The following is a 9607-nucleotide window of genomic DNA, read 5'->3' on the forward strand; positions in this document are numbered from 1 at the left end:
AAAATTTGCCACTAGAATTTAGTAGAAAATGGATTGGTAGCATGTATAAGAGGAGGTATAATGTTTACAAGGCTAATGGTGGCTATTCTGGTTATTGAATCAATCTTTTTAATTTTGCCCATTTTTTCGCTCTCGTTTTTGTGTTTTTTACAGAAATGAGAAAAGAAAAGATCGTTTTAACAATGCCGCTAGACATTTTTTCATCAAGAAATCCTTTCGTTTTCAAATTTTGGAGCAAGAAAACACATTGCAAAATTACTTTTTCGTTTCTCCTCGCCTGTTCTTTTTTTTTTTAAACTGTATAAAACCTCCAGATGCATGTGAGAAAAAAAGGCCGCACTAACACAAAGATTTGATTTCAGGCAGGGGGCTACAAAATATTTGGGGGGGCCGCAATTGTCCCGCGTGTCTGTGACCCCTAATTTAGAATATGCCCGTGTAATGACTCAAAGAGCAAAACTGCTCATCTTGATTTATTAACTTGAGATAAGCAGCTTTATTGGACAAAGGGGTCTTCGTCGAGAGACCTCCTTGACTGGTGTTGACACAGACGTGGAACCGGGTGTCATATTCCGCCGCCCCCGTCGGCTCACCTCTGCTGGTATTTTCATTGGCCAGTACGATGTCGCTGCTCTCTGTCGCCGATAAAGATCTGCGGCAGCTGTTACAGGCCGAGGCTTTTGTTTCTTTACAAAGCCTCTTCTTCCAGCTCTCTCTCTCACCCCTGGCCTTTTTCGCTCTTGCCCCGGTGCTGACCTTCTCGCGGCCCGAACCGTCAACCGTCGCTCCGCGTTTCTTTTTCGGCCACTCGCCGTCGACCCCTGGCCTTCTCTTTCTGGGGCTCGTCCTCAGATCGCCGGGATCACTCCGTGCCTCTACGCGTGGGGGGAATTAACTTATGTTTGTAATGTTTGTGCTTGTTCAGACCTTAAAACACTTGATAGCCTTAACCTTGACACTCTATATTTTATTGTATTTCTTATTCTCCCTCCTTCCTACTGTTATCTATTATTGTTATGTTTTGCTCGAAACTCTGGCACAACAATTTCCTTTGGGATAAATAAAGTCGTTCTTATCTTATCTTCTTATCTTACCTTAATTCTGTCCCGTTCTTGATAAACGGTAAACATTTCAAAGGGAAGTATAATATTTCCTTATCCCTCAAATTCTATCCCTCCTTCCTCCTCTGGCTTGCAAGCCCTCACATGTATCATATTGTCGCGAGTCACGAATGCCGGGGTTTATGTTGATGCTTGTTTTCTGTGTGATTTTGGGGTCGCTGGGAATTTTGTGGGTGTGGTTTGGGGTGCAAGGAATTCTGTTTTGTTTTTTTTGTTTTTTTTTTACCTGGAATTGTGCGAGAACAGTTAGTTGTATTGCAGGACTGTGTGGCGTGGCTGTGGCCAACAAGAGTTATCGCTTATTTAACTGACGTTTTACCGTCAACCAGGTGTTTTCCCTGACTACACTTCTATGAACGCATTCATTTTGTGCACCACAAAATCTATATATTTACAATATTACATATACAATATCATTTAAATGAGGTTACATAATATTAACTGAAACTGCAAAATTATCCATGAAGCCCCTTTGGTGATGGGTTAAACTCCATAGCTGTAAAATGTAAATGCTGACTAGTTGTCTCTCAGTAGTGTTTCTAAAGATGATTATTATCTGAAAATGTCCAATTTTAATGCTGTCGATGAATTTGAAAGAAAAAAACAAAGCAAACGAACGTGAGTGAGATTATCACCGTGCTCACCGGGAGTTTTCTCAGGGCCCAGGCATGCTTGGGTTTGCTTTGACAGCGATGCCATCATATGAAGGCCCTCATCTTCATCGGTTCGAACAAACCCCCCCCTTGACAAAAGACCACCGTGAAACAAATAAAATAAAATAAAATAGGATAAAATAAAATAGGACAAAATAGGATAAAATTGGATAAAATAAAATAGAATAAAATAAATAGATAAGGTCAATTTCTGATGAGGTAATTTGAGAATAAAGAGAAAAAAAATACACAGAATGTGCGAATTCAGGCCTTAAATAAGAGTAAGGATCGAATGTGAAGTGTCCCTCCTCTTCCTCTTCCTCCTCACTGTGAGGGTTTACAGCGATGACGTGCCTTTGCTTCTTTAATCTGCCTCCGGAAGGGGTTTTCACTTCATTTCGGGAATTTCAACGCACTTTACACAACGCTGCAAAGACATCAGCGACAATAACAACACACGCCCGTCCTGCGTGGGAGGAGGAAGATCACAGATCGCAAAGATGAAGATGAGGAAGAGGAGGCGGTGTGAGCCTTAATGTCATCGACGGTTTCTAAACTATGATGTGAAGATTGTGTTTTACATCATGATTTTGGCAGGAATGCAAATACATCATAATGCAACCCCCATGCAAAACCTCACAGAGCCCTGCAAAACCATGCAAAACCTCCATGCAGATCCTCAACTCAGGCTCACACTGCTTCTATTAGTCTATATTATCATACACACAATTGCTTTCAAAATAATAGTATTTTTAAGGATTAAAAATTTTTTTAAAAAAAAATTGGAAAATAGAAGAATAAAAAAATGAAAAAGTAAAAATAGAACATGAGAAAAATAGAAAAAAATAAATAAAAAGTGGAACGAAATTTTTTTTTCTCTTGCAGGCAGGCAAGAAAGAGAAATAGTTAAAAGTTTATAAGAATAACAACTTTATTTATCCCGAAGGAATAAATAAATTGTTGTGCCAGAGTTACAAGAAAAATATAACAATAATAAATAATATCAAATAATAGTAGAAAATTGTATAAACAGTAAAAAAAAAAAAAAAAAAAAAAAGGGAGAGTAAGAAATACAAATAAACTATAAAGTGTCTTAAGTAACAAGTGAAAACTACAAAGTGTATTAAAGTCTAAGGTTTATGAGACATTTATAACAACAATTTAATGCATTTGGATTTGTAATCTTGTGCGATGGTTTCAGGGGCGGGTAAAAAGATTAATGATGGAAGAGCAGAACATAGCGAAAGGTTGTGGATGTAAGAAAGTAACGTTGATGGTCACATGACATCCTGTCAGTCAGAGAGAGCGAGAGAGAGAAAGAAGAAAGAAGGATTGGTAATACTTGTCTGACTTGAGAAGACGGAGGAACGGACACACGGAGAGGAAGATCTGGAAATGAGTCAGATGATGTTTTCCATTATGGCAGCACAGACGTGGAGTGTAATGCAGGGGCCGCAATAACACCGACAGTACAGGCTTTGAAAAGGTGAACAAATGCATCGTACACGGACCGACATAAACGTGATCGTATTCAAATGATTCGAATAAACAACGCCCTTATTCCGGCTCCACAGCTCATTAGATTGACCTCTATTTATGATATGGACAACCGCTTACGACCGCTGTCCGAAGAAAATAACAATCAGATCATTCAAATAAACACACAGTTCTAATAATAACATAAAGGCAATCAAAGTAAGAAGCAATAATCCTTGGAGGCGGTGCGGTTGTTCAGTGGTCGGCGCTTCCAAGAAGGTCCTCGGTTTTATTCCAATCTCTTTTTATCCCTTTTTATTTTGGAGTCCCGCATCTGAGAGGATTTCCTCCGGCTTCTCCGGTCTCCTCCGACAGTTTTAAAACATGCAGTTGGTTCATTGGAGACCTTAAAACGCCCAGACGTGTGAACGAGTGACTGAAATGAACGGTTGCACGTCTTTATGAGGTGTGGATGAGAGAGTGAAAGGTTGTATGTCTCAATATGATGCGTAAATAATAGAGTGAATGATTTTTTTGTCTTAATATGACTTGTTATTAGTTGTATCTCGATATGTGAGATTATGAACCCCCTGCCTCTCGCTGAGTGACGACAAAACTCCTGCTACCCTAAACATTACAGAGAATGAATAAATCTGGAAATATAACTGAAGGAAAAGGAAATTGACACATATAAGAACAAGCTGCAGGAAAGAAAAATCCACTTGATAATCATGTTTTCTTTTTTATATTCATTTTAATGGTGTCAGTGTTTAAACATGAAGAGAACGATATGTCGTCCACATCCATCACAGCCAGTGGAGAGAGGCGGTAATGTTAAAGTGGTTTAGATCTGCTTCTTATGGAAATTCCATCACGTACTATTTATTATGAAATGGCACTATGAATAAATATAATATAAATGTATATACTTTAAATAAAAATGAAAACTGAGTCTAGCAGACGTGCCCGTGGCTGACCGACCGGTCCCAATGGGGAATTGCAAAAAGTCAAGGCCGGAGGAAATGAAGTCAAGTCACCCGATTCTCAGCGTGGAGAACCGAATAAACTTTGCAGAGGACTTGAAAAGGAATAAAGAAAGAGAGAAAAAAAAAAAACAAGTGTCGGCAATATGGTGGATCTATTTTTTTGGTTTTCCAAATATGAATCGATATCTGTTTTAAATGTTTAATGTGGAAAGAAGTTCAGAAAAAGAGACTAAATCCGGTAATGTTGAAAAATACCCCTCATTCTGATGCTTCATCGACAATACAATTATAATATTTAATTGTGGGTAGGTTTCATTATTTAATGAGTGTTAGAGTCACTTGAAATTCAGAATATATACCAGTGCCCACTCTTATTATATTGTATCTACTCAGTTTAACATCTGTTACATTTTCTGCGGGCTGTGCTGGCTCTCAGTTGTTCAAACTGAATATTAGGTTGAAGATCCCGCACACACACACACACACACACACACACACACACACACACACACAGAAGGGCAGGTGGACTCTTGTTTCTTCAGGGATGAAGGTCATTCGGATATCACTGTTGTAGAATTCTTAACTGCCTTTTCCCAGGGGAGAGTAATTACAATAATTATAGGTACCTGTATATTTACTGATGATATATGAGTCAAAAGGAAGCTGTAAAGAGTAAAAAAAACCCAGACAGTTGAGTTGAGACATGTGTAACATCCTAAATGACATCACCGCCCGTCATTCAACACCTGTATGTTACACTTTTTAACCTCACCTGACTTGTTCTGGAGGACCAAAACTAAATATACGTTTTAAACAACTGCAAAAATCCGAGTTGAAAATCCTAGTAGAATCCTAGCGTTTTAGTAGATCAGTTATGCAATGTCCCTTTTTCACAGACAAATTGCTGCCTCCAATTCTTTCATCCACTTTTATCTCCTTTTGAGTGCGACTTTGTAATTGTTACTTATCATTTAGTGCATGTCAGCTGATTAAACCTGTGCTTGATGTCTGAGGTCGGGAGCTCTACAGTAGCTCTCTTTCAGTTTAATGAAAGGATGTCATTGTGGTGTTCAGTTTCTCCGTGTAAGTGGTTTTGAGCCGTTAGTGGCTGATGTCCTCTGCATTTGTGTCTGCAGGCTGAAACTCAGTGTCACAAGGAATCACAACTCAAATCATCATTTCTTTGAACATAAAAGCAGGAAGGTCTTAGTGGTTTTAAATCAAATTCATTTTTTAATTTGACCACCCGGCTGATAAATGTTTTTTTTTTTTTAAACATCAAGTTTATGCTCCAAAACACATCACATATGAAAAATCCAAAGTGATCTGAGTCTCTCCTCTTTACTGCAAAAAAAAAACCCAAACGTATTCTTCTTCTTCTTCTTTTACTTTCAGCAGCTCCCTTCAGGTGTCGACACAGCAAATCAACCTTCTCCATCCGACCCTATTCTCTGTATCCTCCTCTCTCACACCAACTACCTTCATATCCTCTCTCACTTTCATCCATAAATCTTCTTTTTGGTTTTCCTCCTCTGGCAGCTCCAATTCTACCCGATATATTCACTCTCCCTCCTCTGTGCACGACCGGACCGTCTCAGTCCGGCTTCTCTGACCTCCAAAACATCTAACATGTGCTGTTCCTCTGATAGACTCATTCCTGATCCCGTCCTTCCTTGACACTCCCAAAGAAGAGACGTCTTCATTTCTGCTACTTCTACCTCTGGCTTGTTTCCTCCTATTATAAAGTATCCCTCCTACTTTTTCCCACCTTTTCCGATCCGCTTGGATCTTCACCTGTTCAATTTGCATTTTCAGTTTAGTCCCTTTTACCCTTCCTGACTTCTTTACATATGTCTTCTTCCCTTTCAAGAGCTTTTATAATAAAACCCCGCTTTCCACTTGCCGTTTTTGCATATGCACATTAAGTTATACATTACAGTTATACATTACTGTGCAATATTTCATCTCATAACAGCTACACTGTGCAATATTTCATCTCATCTCATAACAGCTACACTACAATTTTCCCTTCTATCATACTATTGTGCACTCCTTACCTCACTTGTTACTAAGACACTTATAGTTTTATCACTGTTTACTAAGACACTTTATAGTTTCACTGAGACACTTTATAGTTTATAGTTTATTTTTATTTCTAATTCTGCCTTTTCTTTTATTATTTATTACTGTTATATTTTCTGTAACTCTGGCACAGCAATTTCCTTCGGGATTAATAAAGTTGTTCTCATTCTTATTCTTATTCTTAAATAAAAAGCGAACAGCGATGGGGCAGAATGGTGGCACAGTCTTTCATCGCTTCTGCCTCATAGCAAGAAGGTCTCTGGTTCGAGTCTGACAGGAATCCTTTGTGTGTGTGTGTGTGTGGTGTTTCCTCTCCCTGTGTGTGCGTGGATTTCCTCTGGGGTGTTCCATCTCCTCCCGCAGATCAAAAACAAGCTCAAACACAAGATTAATTGGTGAATCTATATTTTCCGGATGTGTAAAACCCCAAACCCTGCCTCTTGGCGGACATCAATCTTGTGTTCTTGTTATACACACTTTACTGCAGCAAAAACCAACAAAAGACCTTACATCACCCTTTGACTTGTGTGTTGACTGATGCTGCCATGTGAATCTAATTGTCCCATTTAAAAGACAAAATGAAAACAATTGGATCAAGTGCTATTTAGGTCGAAATGAACCTCATCCGATTTCTGACCGACCTCATTTGATCCTGAATTGTGTAAGCGGGGTATTCTCTGTGGGAGAAAAATGAAATAAACCTGCTTATACAATTCTACACTCATCTGGGAATGATAACACACTTTGTTTTATGTAACGAAAACAATTCAGGCCCTGTGGCGCTCGCTGATAGATACCGCATGACATAATTCCTCCAAACTCGGCTGAACTTTTAGCATGGAGAATTTTCTGTTTATTCATTTCGCAGCTGATTTGGTGAAAAAAAAAAAAGGCTTTCCAGCTTCCAGTTTCCCTGAACCCCATTAATGGCCGTCATGTCATTATCAGCAGGCGTGATGCACATTAAACCACTGGGGGGACCGAACTTTGGGTCAATATTTCCATCTGTATAATAACAGGCTCTTGTTTATATGGATCCTTCCGCTTATTTCAACATCATCCTTGCTGGCAGTTTTATTATCAAGCTGCCAAAGACATCCTGAGTGTCTGACTTATACTCAGTATATTCAAACATTGACTCATATTTGGTATTTTTAGGAGTCAGGCTGGAATATATGAACTTCTTGAACTGATGTAATACCAAAAGCAAACACTGATATTATTGAAATATTGCTGATACATAGTTTATTTCACATAAATAGTATCAGTCCCTCACTATTTGAACTCCATACATTTTATTCTGTGACACAAAAATAGTTACATATAAAGCAAGGCTTCAGAAACCATAGGAGAATTCTCCTCACCATTACATAACAATATGAGAGCACTTAAAAATCCGAAGTTAGACAAACAGAAGCCCAGCGGAAGGAAATCTAATAACACCCCCCCCTCCTCTTTTTTTTTTCTTCCTGTAACCTGTCACGTAAATGTGTTATGAAAGAAGACTACTCACCATGACATCATCCAAAACATGCCTTACATTTGCTTGTCAGCAGATTTGTCATGACATTCCCCACATTACTGACTCAGCATCCTTCAGTGGCAAAGCTGAATGGGACTTTCACACACTTAAAGACACTGGCGCCATCAAGTGGGTGACAGACACCGGATCTATTTTGTGTCTTTTCTGCTGATATTATTGACTTTTTGATATCTATCATTCATTCACTATCATGGTTCGATGGGAAAGTCCATGGACCATGATGTTCCCATGCATGTTAGACTGGCGCAGGACATGTATGCTGGTTGTGAGACAGCTGTGAGGTGTGCTGTAGGAGTAACAGAGAAGTTCAAGGTAGAGGTGGGACTCCATCAGAGATCAGCTCTGAGCCCCTTCTTGTTCGCAGTAGTGATGGACAGCCTGACAGATTAGGTTTTTACAGGAATCTCCATGGACCATGATGTTCTTTGATGTTCTATAACCGCTGTGATAGAAACAAACATACATACATATGTTGAGGTAGTTTAAGGTCTCTGGAAAACCTCCTCCATGTTGTTGGACTGTGAGAGGTCGCCGAACGGAACCTGCTCACACATGTTTAGGACTTGCAAACCTCACACAGAAAGGCCCCCTGTTGGAATCGAATCGGAGATCTTCTTCCTCTGAGGCGTTAAACATCGCAATACCACTCATAGATCTACTTTTTAGAACTCTGGGCCATGGGCCACTTTTGGCCCGCAGTGTAATTCTTTTTGGCCCGCAAAGCCATACTAAATAATATGTGCCGGCCCGCTGGTATAATAGCCTACAGTGCATGAAAGTACCGCTAATACCACAAATCCCAGAATGCTCTGCTGGTGTTTTAGCACGAAAATCAGGACAGGACCCATAAATGTCTTCTCCTCTGTTAACAGTTATCATAGCAACCTTATGCTAATATTGGCAATGTACTACCCTTCCGAAAAATAGCAAAAACAAAGGCAGATGATCAGTGTAGATCAGTGTGTAGCAAACTGAGCTATAATTAATTTTTTTTTTTGATTATTATTATTATTATTATTTCATTTTTAAATTTAGCATTAGCCTATGTAAAAAGTTAAAATTTAACTCAGAAGGATGCAAATAAAAAGATACACATGATTTTTTACGTAATTTTTTTTTTAAATGATAAAACCATTAATGTGTTTTTTTATTTGAATTTCAATCTTAATATTAAGTTGCATATTGCCTACACCTTTGCTTTCTCCATATACAGTTTTTAAGCACAACTTGTTTGGGTGAAAAGGGTAACTGTTATATCTGGAGGAAGATTTTTTTCAAGAAATATCAATGTTGGCCACTGACTTTTTCCCATTTTCAGTCATCATGCTCATAAGTTCAGAGTTCTTCATAATTAACTTTTGATCTGGAATGCTTGGAAATCTCCAGATAACACAGGAAATGAATGCAAAGCTAGCGTGTTTTAATGGATGAAGGTTTTTCAGAGAGATTTACGGGTTACAGTGTGATGTCAGGGGGTTGTAAAGGCAAGGAGGTGTATATTTGCACAGTGGTTCGTCAGTGATTACACATTGAAGTTTGAGGTCTGACAGTGCCATCCAGTGGAACTTATGTAGTACTCAACTGAAGACACAAAACTACATTCGAGGGGATTTTTTCCCAAGTCATTTTTCACTCACTGTTCCAGCCAGTTGTTCTTAACAGCCAAAGGCTTTTCTAAAATGTTTCCAAACCCAACTACTACCTTCTGTTTTTTTTTTTTTTTTTTGTATTTTCATTTCTCTCTTT

The sequence above is a fragment of the Fistularia commersonii genome, chromosome 16, assembly GCF_037954325.1.
Source record: "Fistularia commersonii isolate RoL2024-O1a breed Wild chromosome 16, RoL_Fcom_v1.0, whole genome shotgun sequence".
In the NCBI taxonomy this organism is placed as follows: domain Eukaryota; kingdom Metazoa; phylum Chordata; class Actinopteri; order Syngnathiformes; family Fistulariidae; genus Fistularia; species Fistularia commersonii.